Here is a 14905-nt window from a genome sequence, read left to right as displayed (position 1 = left end):
CGGGCTCAGCTCCGGCGGGAAGGAAACACACGGCTCGGTTGAAAGACGAGCGAAGGCACAATTAACCCACTGGTCCTGGGGTTCAGTCCAGGGGGCAAGCTCAATCAAGCCCTTGGAGATAGTTTAAAGCACAATAAAGCAGAGTCCTCTCTGGTCTTTTCCTCTCCTTCCTCAGCAAGGCACCACTGCAGGCCAGTCCTTCAGTTTCTTCTTGGTCCTTCTAGTTGGGCTGAGGTTTGTTGTGGTAAAACAGGATCTGATTTGTTAGGAGCAGAGCTCCTACTTTTATACACAGTTTCTTTTGTCTTGGCAGGACAGGGGGGGCTTTGCATAGTTCATTTCAGCTCTGGAGCACTTCGTTTGGCAATCTCTGGTCTCTCCTTTCAGGGAGCAGGGCAGGCGCATCAGACGCTCCGCAGGAGGTGGAGCCAGCATTGTGATGACAAGTACTTTCAGGAGCACTCTGTTGACAGTCTTCCCTCTTCCTGGACCAGGTGCAGGGCAGAGTCATCAGTCGCTCCCCAGTGGGCGGAGCCAGCATTGTGGTGGCAGAGCACAGCCCTATTCAGAGTCAAGGGACACTCCCCCCACTCATCCTGGTGTAATCCCTCTATTCACCACCTGTCATCCCCAGCATTGTCACTCACAGAAAACAGACAGCAGATACACATAAGAGCAGAGGCGGGCTGAAATGGTTAGCAAGCAAAAGCTAACTTTCTAAAAGTAGCATTTGCAAACACAGGATATTAAAATAAACTTTACTAAAAGAAGTATTTTATTATTCTGAGTTCAGGCATACTAAACTTGACCTTCTACCATGTTCCCTGAGCCTGCTGGGATTATAGAGTGTAATAATTCCAACAGCCCATTCTGGGCTTTGAGAACAGGGTGTCAAAAGCCTTCTGACAGGTGTCAGTTCAGATTACTTTCCTGGGCTGCTTCTTAGAAGTCAGCTCTGTCAAGGGGGCAACAATGCTGCCATACCCCGTGACAAACCTCCTGTAGTACCCTGTGAGACCCAGGAAGGCTATCACTGCAGTTTGGGTCTTGGGGGGTTCCCAAGCCAGGATGGTTTCAATCTTGGGTAGTAGGGGCGCCACCTTGCCGCTCTCCACTTGGTGTCCCAAGTACACCACTGAACCCTGCACGATCTGACCCTTGCTTGCCTTGATCATGAGGCCTGCCTTGTGCAGTGCCATCAACACTTCCCAGAGGTGTTGCAAGTGTTTTTCCCATGTGCTGCTGAACACTGCAATGTCATCCAGGTAGGCGGCGCTGAACTCAGCCAGTCCAGCCAACACCTGGTTGACCAATCTCTGGAAGGTGGCAGTGGCATTCTTCATCCTAAATGGCATAACCCGGAACTGGAAATGCCCATCTGGTGTGGAGAATGCTGACCTCTCTTTGGCCCCGTCAGTCAAGGCGATATGCCACATCCCAGACGTTAAATCAAACGTGCTGAGGAACCGGGCAGCCCCTAACCGATCGATGAGCTCATCAGCTCTGGGGATGGGGTGCGCGTCAGTCTTGTTGAGTGAATTGAGTCCTCTGTAGTCCACACAGAACCAGAGTTCAGGTGTGGCTCCCAGCGCTGCAGCCTTTGGGACCAAGACCACTGGGCTGGCCCAAGGACTGCTGGAGGACTCAGCCACCCCAAGAGCAAGCATCTTTGAGACCTCCTCCTTGATGCAGGCTCTGACCCTGTCAGTCACTCTGTAAGCTTTGTGCTTTACAGGCAAGCTGTCTCCTGTATCCACATGATGGACGCGCCAATCTGTGATACCAGGATCCAGGGAGAACAGATTTGGAAACTGCCCCAGCAATTGGCGGCGGTCATCCTGTTGCTCAGGCTTCAGAGTGAGTGAGAGGTTAACTCCATCCACTGACCCATCTCGCTCTGAGGCTACCAAGAGGTCACGAAGAGGCTCAGTCTCCTCCTCCATCCCATCATCAGTTTCCAAGAGCATGCCTACTTCGGACCTTTCCAAGTGGGGCTTAAGGCGGTTAACATGTAGGACCCTCAAAGGGTTCCTGGGAGACTGCAAGTCCACCAAGTAGGTGACAGGACTCTTGCGCTCCACAACCTCAAATGGACCTGTCCACTTATCTTGAAGTGCACAAGGCTCCACTGGGGCCAAGACCCACACCTTTTGTCCAGGCTGAAGCTCTACCAGAGTGGCATTCTGGTCATACCACCGCTTCATCTCTTCCTGGCTGGCTTCCAGATTTGCCTCAGCAAGTTGCCTGAATTGCCTGGTCTGGTTTCTGAAGGCCAGCATGTAACTGTATACATTTTGGGGAGGTTTCCTGGGAGATTGCTCCCAGCCTTCCTTAACCAGACTCAGAGGTCCTCTGACCGGGTGGCCATACAGAAGCTCAAAGGGGCTGAACCCTAGAGACTTCTGTGCCACCTCACGGTATGCATATAGAAGGCATGGTAAGAAGACGTCCCACTTACGCCTCATGGGTCCTTCCAGGCCCATAATCATGCCTTTTAGGGTTCGGTTGAATTTCTCAACCAACCCATTTCCTTGGGGGTGGTATGGGGTGGTGAACTTGTAGTTACACCACACTCTTGCCAAAGGGATTTCATATACTTGGATATGAAATTGGTGTCCCTGTCAGACACCACCTCTAGAGGGAATCCCACTCGAGAGAAAATTCCTATCAGTGCCCGTCTCACCACGGGGGCTGTCACTGTCCTCAGAGGGATGGCTTCAGGGTACCGGGTGGCATGGTCCACCAAGACCAGGATGAACCTGTTGCCCATGGCTGTCTTGGGGTCCAGAGGCCCCAATATGTCAATGCCCACTCGCTGGAATGGGGTACTGACCACGGGGAAGGGTTGGAGAGGAGCCTTTTGCTTCCTCCCACTCTTACCACTTGCCTGGAAAGTCTGACAGGTCCTGCAATGAACATCTGAGCTCTTGCGCATTTGGGGCCAAACAAAGTGGGTGACAAGCCTTTCAAAGGTCTTGTCCTGCCCCAAATGTCCTGCTAAGGGAACGTCATGAGCCAGCCCCAGTAGGAAGGCTTTGAACTTCTGGGGTACCACCAGCGCACGGGCTGACCCAGGTTCAGCAACCTTAGGCTCTGAATACAGGAGGTCAGTCTCAATTGGCCTGGTCTGCAGCCTCCTACCGCACACCCACGAGAGAGGGGCATTCTCTATGCACCTTGCAGAATTCCTCCCCGGAGGGGCCTCCTTCTTGCTGCCAATGGGTCAGCTCAGGCAGGTACCCCAGTTCGGTTATCTGTTCCGCGTTAGGCTCCAGGGCATCCCCCTCAAGGTCTGCTTCTTCCTGGGCCATGGGAAATTCAGTGGCCGGTCTCCCGTGCCCCCTGCGCCCTCCCTCTAAGGCCGTTTCCTGGGCCTCTCCCTCAGGCTCCAGGACCTCTTCAACACTCCTACTGGCTGCCATTGACCGGGTGGTCACACATGCCCAGTCGTGTAGACCCACCATCCGCAGGTGAGCCGTCTTCTCCACTTTTTCCCAAGGGGAGCTCTCCAAGTCATTCCCTAGCGAACAGTCTACAGGCATGGCAGTTCTCACAGCAACCTGCAGAGTACCAGAGACCCCCCCCCCACACTCAAAAGGAACCTGAGCCATTGGACAACGGCTCTCTGAGTTGTCAGCATTGACAACCCTGCAGTAGTACAACCTGCTCTTGAGACACCAGGTGCTGCCGGACTGCAGTCACACTGGCTACTGTGTCTCTAAGAGCCTCTACTTTCTTTCCATTGACGGTCACTACTTGCCCATATTTCTTAGTGTAGGAGGGTAAGTAGGTCTCTGGGACCATCTCACTGTCTCCTAAAGAGACTAGGGTCATCTGAACAGGATCCCCACCCCCTTGGACTGCTACTTCCTCCCCGAAATTAGCACTAGCGATTTGCCGGGGCGGAGCACCAGTGGGTGCAGGTTTTCCAAACAGGCGGCACTTAGGGTCAGTGGCAATATATGACCCAGGTCACCACACCTGAAGCAGGTGATCGTCCCTCTCTGAACAGGTCTACCTGTCGGGCCCCGGTCTGTTTCGGGGGTGGGGAGGTTGAGAACCTTTCCCTTGGTTCGCTTGGGGATTACTTTGGGGGCCTTTTTGGAACCCATTCTGTTTACCCCTGTCCCCCCCACTCTTCTGCTGCGGACCATGCCCACCCTTGGCTGTGTCTCCTACTGGATCCTTGTGGACCCTGGTGCTGAGCCAGCGGTCCGCCTACTCAGCAAGCTTCCTCGGGTTGGGCAGCTTGCTATCAATTAGGTGCTGGCACAGCTCAGGAAAACAATTACTGGACAAGTGCTCCCATGCCCCCAGGAATCTTAGTACAACCCCTAAATCTCTGTCTATACATCTCAGGGGTTAACCCAAACCTGTTCATTAAGGCATCTTTCATGTGGGAATAAGAATTGTACATTTCAGAGGGTAGATCTAGCAGTGTGTCCCGCCCTTTGCTAAGGAACTGCCCCCACAACCCTGCTCCCCAATCTCTCTCAGGAAGCCGGTGGAAGGACATGGCTATCTCATAGGCCTTGAACCACTGCCCTATGTCATCCCCCTTAAAGTATTCCTTCACCACATCTTTAGGCATGTACACCCTTGACTCTACCTGCACCGGTGCTGTGCTGCCACCAGAGGGAGCTGTTCCCAAACTTTGAGCTTTCAGCTCCAACTCCTTCAATCTCATGTCATGATCCATTTGGAGTTTCTTCTCCTCAATTGCCAATCTTTGTTTCTCCATTTCCATTTGTCCATTCAATTTCGCCATCTCCACTTCATGTGCCCTGGTCGCTTCCCTGTCTGCCAGCTCCTCTGGCGACAGGACTCTGCACACATCAACAATGCTATCTGGTGTGTCCACTACCGCCGCATTCTGTGGATCCCTTGACTCCTTCCAGGCCCTCAGCGCCTTGATGATTTGGATTTTCCTGGTGCATCCAGAATGGGCAACTCTGAACTTCTTGCAGTAGCCTTTCAGCTGCTCGACTGTGTAACCCTCCAGTCCCTGGTCTTCCCAATCTACATCATCAATCCCAGAGATTACTGAGGGTGCCCTTCCAGCAGGGAGTGAGCCAGGTATGACTTCACTGATTGGAGATCTCTCAGCAATTTTTTTTTTAAAAAGGACAATAAATCTGTGGCTGCGTTTTAGGTCTGCTCCCACTATGTGGTGATCAATAATTCACTGTACATAAATCATAAATGCAAATTCGAAAATCCTTTCGCTGCCAACAATGTTAGATTTAGGGGTCTCTGATTGGCACAGGTATGCACTTGTGACAACTTGAGCTCGGCTAGTGGTACTAGACTAGGTTCTGGCACCACAAAGGAATGTTCACCATTCTTAATTCAAAATCAACGTTTTATCAAATTACGACTGCACGAAAGATACTGCAGCGGGGACAGAATTCTACACCCGAACTCTACGGCGAGAAGCTGCCTGAACTAATAACCGATACTCCGGTTACTACGAATGTGCTAACCACGAATAAAGTCCCCAAGCTGAACCCCACTGAGGGTTGGAATTATCACCTCAACAAAAGAACAACAATATTTCGGAGAATAGCCTTGAGAAAGTCGTGGGTTAAATTCCCTCAACGACGAAACACGTGTCGGCTGTGACGTCTCCAGAAATAAACCACACCAACAACCCTGAATACAAGGAACTGAATTTCTTTATGACTGTATGAATGATGTATGGTGGAAACACATGTATATTGTTGTAACCTCAATACTAAACGTGTGCTAAGGAGCATAATGCACTTGTGACAACCAGGGACCCTCTCCTCCAGTCAGGGCAAGGGAACTACCCCTTAAGAATAACCCCTGCTCACCCTTTAGGTTGTGTGGCGCGAGCAGTCAAGGCTAATCCTCAGGGCGCTAAGTCAGTTAAGCATTAATGACCGCATACAGTAAATACAATGACCCACCACAAATGGACACCAGGCGTAGAATTTGTATCAAAAATACGTAGACTTTATATAAAAATACTTAGTTATGCAGAGTTATCACAAGGCCATATAACGTTTATCAATGAGGCCACAGGATGTAAAAGCGGCAAGTGTTCTCTTAAAGTTCTTAACGTGGTTTAAGTTGCTTCCATAAACGGTAAATTACAACCTCTGTTCTATTCTGGCAGTGTTTTGCACTACTGACGTTTCGTAGTGCTCCTGTACGCTGCCCCCGGGATCAGGAAGCCGTCTTGCCAATACTTACGCGCCTCGCGGACACGTTTGTCCCAGGCGCGGCGTTCAGTGTGAAGCGTACGCCGCTAGGGGTTTGCGATGGTGCGCGCTTTGTTACACTTCTGTGTGAGGCGTACCCTGCTAGCGTACACCAAGGGGTTTCAACTGCCACGCGCCTTGCGTAAGAGGCGTATGGTGCGGGGACGGTCGATGCGAACAGGGCTTACGGGGAAATCAGAACGGTGCGGACCCCGAGTCCCTTGGAGACAAGCTTGTAGATTACAGTACCTTTGTTTGACTATTGCCAGTATGGCGCTCAAGTTCACGCGGCGTCTCAGGTGGGGACGAGTCGTACTCTCCGAGTACGCACCGACGGGCAAGAGTACCTTCGGATCCTTAATGGCGGGCGGTTTCCGGCTGGCAGGCGCGGCCCAGGGCCTCCAGTACAGACTGTACTGGGGGTCGTTTTAGGGGGCGGCGCGGCCTGTTTCCAGAGTTGGAGGGCAAAGCGGGGCGGCCGGGTACGTTTCAGCATACGGGCGGCCGCCCGGGCCGTAGATCACGATCCAAGGCAGAATTCCGGCGGGAGGGGCGAGGGAGCACACTACGCGCTCCAAGTAACAGGCAGGTGACAGGGGAGCAGGCGGCCCGGCCCGACGGATAGAGACCGACTCGGCAAGAGCGGGGCTCTCAGTGGAAAAGGGCTGCCAGGCTCCTGGGTGTCACAGCCCTAGGAGAGGGCGAGGGTGCCCCGGACTCTGCTCCGGCGGGAAGGAAACACACAGCTCGGTTGAAGGACGAGCGAAGGCACAATGAACCCGCTGGTCCTGGGGTTCAGTTCAGGGGGCAAGCTCAATCAAGCCCTTGGAGATAGTTTAAAGCACAATAAAGCAGAGTCCTCTCTGGTCTTTTCCTCTCCTTCCTCAGCAAGGCACCACTACAGGCCAGTCCTTCAGTTTCTTCTTGGTCCTTCTAGTTGGGCTGAGGTTTGTTGTGGTAAAACAGGATCTGATTTGTTAGGAGCAGAGCTCCTACTTTTATACACAGTTTCTTTTGTCTTGGCAGGACAGGGGGGGCTTTGCATAGTTCATTTCAGCTCTGGAGCACTTCGTTTGGCAAACTCTGGTCTCTCCTTTCAGGGAGCAGGGCAGGCGCATCAGACGCTCCGCAGGAGGTTGAGCCAGCATTGTGATGACAAGTACTTTCAGGAGCACTCTGTTGACAGTCTTCCCTCTTCCTGGACCAGGTGCAGGGCAGAGTCATCAGTCGCTCCCCAGTGGGCGGAGCCAGCATTGTGGTGGCAGAGCACAGCCCTATTCAGAGTCAAGGGACACTCCCCCCACTCATCCTGGTGTAATCCCTCTATTCACCACCTGTCATCCCCAGCACTGCCACTCACAGAAAACAGACAGCAGATACACATAAGAGCAGAGGCGGGCTGAAATGGTTAGCAAGCAAAAGCTAACTTTCTAAAGGTAGCATTTGCAAACACAGGATATTAAAATAAACTTTACTAAAAGAAGTATTTTATTATTCTGAGTTCAGGCATACTAAACTTGACCTTCTACCATGTTCCCTGAGCCTGCTGGGATTATAGACTGTAATAATTCCAGCAGCCCATTCTAGCCTATGAGAACAGGTAGCCTTACAATAGTGAAAAACGAAAATGGCTGTAATTCACTATTAGGACATGCCACACACATCAGAGCTTGTCCTACCTTATGCTTACAATGCACCCTGCCCTTGGGCCTACCATGGGGGTGACTCACATGAAGTAAAGGGAAGGTTTAGAGGCTGGCAAGTGTGTACACTTGCCCAGCCAGCATGACAGTACCAGACTGCACGCAGGTTCTGCAATGGCAGACCTTAGACATATTTTAAAAGGCTGCTTCTGTGGGTGGCACAACCAGCGCTGCAGGCCCACCAGCAGTATTTGTATTTGGCACTCCTGGTGCACTTTACTGGGGGCTGACAGTAAATCAAATGTGCCAATCATGGAAATCAATTACAGGTACACTTTACATTGAGAGCACTTGTACTGTGACACGGATTGGCCGTGGCGCAGTGCCCTGAGTAGTTAAGTTTACACCAGCAAAACATCTGAGGCACATCAGCAAAAAGTGGAAGGGAGACTCACGCCAAGGTGCCAGGTCTAACACTCTTCAATACTGAGGGTCCCTGAGGACTAACTAGCCCACCAGGTATCTCCAGTATGCACCAGGGAGCTGCGTTGCAGAGATCTTCGGAGCCCATGCCCCTATTAACACCTCTGTACAATGCCGCTCTGTGGCGCTTACTGGAGGTACCTAGTGGGCTAGTTTGAGCCTAGGGACCCTCAGGATTTAAGGGGACTTAATCTCCCAACTTAAAACGGCCACAGGGCACGTTTACACAGTGGCGAAGGGAGAGGACGGGGCCTGAGGTGACATGTGCAAACACGCTCTGTGGCATGTTTTAAGTTGGGGAAATAATTCCCCTACAATTCTGAAAGCCCCTGGGGGCAAACTAGCCCACCAGGTGCTTCCAGTAAGTGCCATTGCGCTGCGTTGCAGAGAGGTGGTCCAGGCCGTTCCGCTTTTTTCACCTCTCTGCAACGGCGCTTACTGGAGGTACCTAGTGGGCTAGTTGGCCAGATGTAGGAAGCCTAATACTGGTCGGTAACGGCCGAAATGACCGAATTTCGGCCGTTACCAAGCGGTATTAGGCTTTTCAGATGTAGGGGCCTAATTTAAGGATTTGGTATTTTACCGAATCGGTAATTTAAGGAATCGGTAAATTCCCGAATTCTTAAATACCGATTCGGTAAATTACTGAATCCTTAATGTAGGGAGCACTCAAATGAGTACTTCTCCCATTTTAGGATTTGTTATTTACCACCAACTACAAGTTGGTGGTAAATATCGAAAACCCCAAAAGAAGCAATTTCTTGCTAATTATTACAGTGCCATGTGTCAGACATACATGCCCTTAGGGCATGTATGTGTGCCACATGTGCACCCATACACAATTCAGGGGTGCAACAGGGTGTCAAAGTGACACCCTGCCCCCCTTCAATGTGTGCCCCCTTTTACCGAATCAGTATTTACCGAATCGGTAATTCCCATTCATTCATATGGTCCTCCAGGCGCACAGGAATGAATGGGAATTACCGAATCGGTAAATACCGATTCAGTATTTAGCGAATCTTACCGATTCGATAATACTCACCGAAAGAATACCTACATCCCATTTACCGATTCTAAAATACTGAATCGGTAAAATTCAGTATTTTAGAATCAGTAAATCTGGATTACCTACATCTGGCCCTTAATCTCCCAACTTAAAATGGCCACAGGGCGTGTTTACACAGTGGTGAAGGGAGGGGACAGGCCTGAGGTGAAGTGTGCAAACATGCCCTGTGCCATGTTTTAAGTTGGGGAAATAATTCCCTTACAATCCTGAGGGCCCCTGGGGGGCAACTAGCCCACCAGGAGGTTCCAGTAACCGCCACTGCACTGCTTTGCAGAGACGTGGTTCAGGCCGTGGCCCTTTTTTACACCGGTGTGCAACGCAGCTCTGTGGCGCTTACTGGGGGTACCTAGTGGGCTAGTTGGACCCTAGGGACCCTCAGGATTCAAGGGGACTTAATCTCCCAAATTAAAATGGCCACCGGGTGCCTTTACACAGTGGTGAAGGGAGGGGATGGAGCCTGAAGTGACGTGTGCAAACACGTCCTGTGGCGCATTTTAAGTTGGGGAAATAATTCTCCTGAAATCCTGAGGGCCCCTGGGGGCCAACCAGCCCACCAGGTGCTTCCAGTAAGCGCTACTGCGCTGCGTTGCAGAGAGGTGGTCCGAGGCCACGCCCCTTTTTACACCTCTGTGCAACGCAGCTCTGTGACGCTACCTGGAGATACCGGGTGCGCTAGTTGGACCCAAGGGAAACTCAGGGTTCAAGGGGACTTTATCCCCCAAATTAACAAGGCCACAGGGTGTGTTTGCACACATGTCACCTCAGGTCCCCCTCCCTTCTCCAGTATGCAAAGGCGCCTGTGGCACATTTTAAGAGGTAGTTTTAATCCTCCTGCCCTATTGTGTACTAGGGGCTTACAGAGGAGGCCATGGTAATCACAGGGGTACCCTGACGCATAGTGTTCCCTAGTGTATGTAGGTGTTTTAACTGTATTCTAAGTGTCTTTTAGCATAGCACTGGCTCTAGGACTGGTTAGTCAGAGTCAGTTACCACCAGTACCCATCTGAAAATGTTGAGGGTACAGGATGATTTTGCAACAAGACCTCTTTCTGCTCCTCTGTTTGTTCTTTCTGCACGTCTTCCTTCTTCCTACACTTTTCTTCATCTTTGAGGACCTCTGTTGCTACTTTATGCATTTCTTTTGCTTCTTTCTGTGATTTTTCTTCTTTCTTCACATGTCTTACCTCTGTAGGCATTGGTAGAAACTAGCATTTTAAACACCTTAGAAATTCACTGAAAAAACCCATAGGTTTCAGGCACGCTATAGTTAGGAATTAGCATTTAAAAAACCTTAGAAATTCACTTAAAAAACCATAGGTTTCAGGGGCGTTATAGTTAGTTGGACATTTCACTCGTACAAAACCATTGAAATTTCCCCGTTACAGTTAGTTCAGCTAACTATAACTCGCTATGCCGCAATGCACTGCTGATGACATCACATATTACATCACTCATGACATGGTCAGTGACATCACTAATGACATCATTGATCGGCAAAATACTCTACGTGTTTTGGGACTTGCTCCCTTGTTCACCTACTGAAGTATTTTCTTAGCGATAGTGGCAGTCAGCTACATGTAGTTAGAAGACAGCAGTATCAATAAAGTTGGTTGAAATCGCTAAAGCAGAGGTCTCAAGCAAATGGCATGTAAGTTACGGCCCGCTCACTGAAGCGAAATGTTTGAGTTATGCCATTCAGAATGTTTAAATAACGGTATCAGTATACTGCATGGGATTATGGTGCTTCGATATTTCAACGCTAAGAACTTCTATAGATTTTGACACACTATGAAAAGACGCGATTGTCTTTTGAATGTTTTCTCATCATGCCACTATAATTATTGGATTATTATGGTCAATGCCGAACAAGAAATTGTATAGTTTAAATTGAGCTGGGAATTTATTAATTACAGCAACTGATTTGTAAATATGAGTGAGTTAACTCCACTTCAGCAGTAGTCTTTCTTCATCCTCTACTAAATGTTTGAAGTCACATGTTTATTTAACTGTATTGTTACCTAACCTACGGCACTCGTGAACAAGGGAGCAAGTCCCGAAACGCGCATCAATCATGAACAAGGGAGCAAGTCCCGAAACGGGTAGAGTTTCTTTCCGATTTTGGCAAGTTTCGCAATTCAATTTTGACTGCTGGAAAAGTCTCTTTGGTGTCCGTGGCTGCTGTTCCTAAGGAGTGGTGTACAGCGTGTGTTTTGGATATTTGGGGCTTGCCTGCCTCGCCGCGGACTGCCATTGAGAGAGGCGAGGGAAAGGCGGTGCTAGTGTTTCGACACTGCCATTTGGGCGTCATATATATATATATATATATATATATATATATATATATCAATGCTCGAAGGTGTCCACCTTTGAGTAGCACGTGAACAGCAGCTTGGTTTATGTATAGGTGAGGACGGGGAACCACTCGTAGATGCCGCTCCGTACGGGATCTACCCGACGCGTTTCGAGCATTAATTTATACGCGGCCGTCCAGCCGCAGAGTATGCACCACCCCGGTACCCTGGGGGTCACTAAAGTGAAGCAGCAGTCGTACTTGGAATCGAGAACGGGCCCACTTGTGGAGTCCATACAGGACTTGATTGTGTGCTTCCCGGACCACACTTCCCAGAGTGCACAGTCACATTTGAGCTTCCCATCGGTGGGTGTGTTATATATAAAATGGAGAAGTGGGTCGGCGGTTGCGCACACCGCTTCCGTGAAAGCCCCTGAAGAGAAGCATATGGAGCTTCGAAATGCGTCAGGCAGATCCCGTACGGAGCGGCGTCTACGAGTGGATCCCCATCCTCACCTATACATAAACCAAGCTGCTGTTCGCGTGCTACTCAAAGGTGGACACCTTCGAGCATTGATATATATATATATATATATATATATATTTTTTTTTTTTATCCTTTGTGGTTAGAACACATAGCAGACAACCTTAACTTCAGGCAATCTATACATCAAATTGGAAAGTTTAAAATTATAACTAACTGTTTACGTATATATTAAAATGATACTAAAAGAGAAACCAAATTTTTTTCAATATTTTAATTTAAACATTGCCAAACAACTGAGTACACCAATGATAGTCTATTGAAGTGTTAGACCGGGACACAGGCACCATTTCAGGCCGACTGTGATGACCTCCGGTTGGATACAACAATTTGACTGGTACTGGTGAAAGTATAGAAGTTAAAAAAATTGCAAATAAATTGCTTTCAACTTTTCAGGCTTCCTTGAACAGCTCATGTTGGTCACATCAAAGACTCCTAGACCTTAGATGCAACACTTATAAGCCAGGGCTTACTCTAGCAGAGATTACTAGCAAGGCTTTCTCCAGAACCAATTGCAACTGGTCAACTAGTCCTGTCAGAAAAAAGGATTACCTATTTTATGTCCCTGTACTCACACTTGAGGTCATTCACCTGACACTTTCAGTTCATTTCTTTGTCCTGGGTCAGTCAAGTCAAGTCAAGTCAGAGAGATTTATATAGCGCACTACATACCCAGAGGGTCTCAAGGCGCTTAGAAAGGGGAGGGGGATTACTTGTCAAATATCCACGTTTTAAGTTGCTTTCTGAATGCTAGGTGGTTCTGGGTAAGGCGAAGGTAAGCGGGGAGTGAGTTCCATGTTTTAGCAGCTAGGTATGAGAAGGATCTGCCTCCCATGGTGGTCTTGTTGATGCGAGGTACCGTGGCGAGGGCTTGGCTGGAAGAACGTAGTTGGCGGGAGGGGGTGTAGAAGGACAGTCGTGAGTTGAGGCATTCTGGTCCGATGTCGTAGAGTGATTTGTGTGCGTGGGTTAGCAGTCGGAAAGTGATCCTCTTATTGGGTAAATGGGTGAGCAGGTCCACGTCTTCAGGGCTCCTCTCAGGTCACAGATAGCAGGCCTAGTCCTTTTCTCTTTTTCACAGGTGCAGGTCCAGAATGTGTTTTGAGGAGATGCCACAGTTATGCCTGGCTCCAACTAGTGCTTACGGTTGACTCCTGGCTCTTATATAATTAGTGAGATAAACGTTCCTGGGAACAACCCTACATACTTTTCAGTTGTTCCTGTTTGCTTTAGCGGTACCTGGGTAATGCCAAGATGGCCAAAGTCTTCATCTACTGTAAACCTGGGCTCTGAAGGCTAGAGGAGTATAGAGGAGAGTACTATGGAAATCATCATTCTGCACAGAGGAGTAATACTAAAATCCAGATTGAAGTAGGCCGTGAACCCAAAACAAACTAAAAGACATTGTTTGGTAAGACTAAAGCAGGATCTCTCAGCACTAGATAGGGATACACAGGAATTCTCCTGGCATCCTGTTTGATCCCTTTCAAGTGTGGCAGGATTTAACATCATTGTGCTCACAGGATGGGAGGCCCCACCCTTCTCCTGAACTCAAAGGAGTCATTCCTTCCCATTAAGGTTGAACTCTCAATAACTGTGTCCTACTGTGTAGCTCCTGGTAGAATTTTCAAACCTCATTCACAACTTCTGCAGGCCAAGTAGATCCTGGGAGTTGCTGTAGAGTTAATGCAAATTAAACTCAATTAATTTTGGCAGGAAAAAGTTACTTTTCTAAAAAGTACTTTTCAAAACTATAGATTGTTGTCTATAAAACCTACTTAGAAGTGACTTTTCAATATGTCAAATTATTGATTTTGTTCTTTCGAAAGAGTAATTTTAACAAGTGGAACTGAATGTTTAAACTGCAGCATTCAGGCTACACTGGTAGTCCTGGAGCCATGTATTCCTAGTCACCCTAGTTGAGTACACAATACATACTGCAGTCCACATGCGAAATCTTACTTCCTATGCCATCTGTGTAGATTATACCCAATACACTATGTCATTATAAGAAAGTAAAATATGACAGTCAGGTTTTAGACAATTTCTCTCTGTTTTAGGGGACAAACCACAGACACTGGACCGCAGTGCCCTATTGTGCATAGTGTGGAAAACACCAATACAAATCTCCAAAATATGTGGTTGAACATGCAAAAAGGGACATATTCTCACAGGGAGAATATCCCCTTTACTCCTGTGTAGAATGGGTGAAGTGCAAAGAGATCATAAACCTAATAAAAGAGTGATCAAAAGAAGGAAATTAATCTGGGCTAACAAGTCAGAAAAGGGTGTATTGGTAACCATATAGGAATTTTTTTGACTTTTAGTAAACACAATATATACCCAGGCAAAGGGCTGAGTAAACAGTGTTTTTTCACAGTCCAAGATTCATTTCACATATGTCTCCAGCCTTAACCTCCTCAGGGGGCTCTCCACATTGATGGAGCTTATGCTATTCCCTAGAAGAAGTGGAATTTTACAGATTTGTTAGGTTGGAAAGGACCAGGTGGTATTGCAGACTTAGGGGAATGGGAAAGGGAATGGGGCAGTTTGGGTGAAAGGGGAGCTTGAGGGGTATGGAGGTGTTTTGGGCTTATGCGTGGATTTAGGTGAATGGGAGAGTGTGGAGCATGTGGTGTATAGCATGGGAGATTT

Source organism: Lissotriton helveticus, chromosome 1_1 (assembly GCF_964261635.1).
Source record: "Lissotriton helveticus chromosome 1_1, aLisHel1.1, whole genome shotgun sequence".
Lineage (NCBI taxonomy): Eukaryota > Metazoa > Chordata > Amphibia > Caudata > Salamandridae > Lissotriton > Lissotriton helveticus.
The sequence above is the reverse complement of the archived record's forward strand: the minus strand, read 5'-3'. Positions refer to the sequence as shown.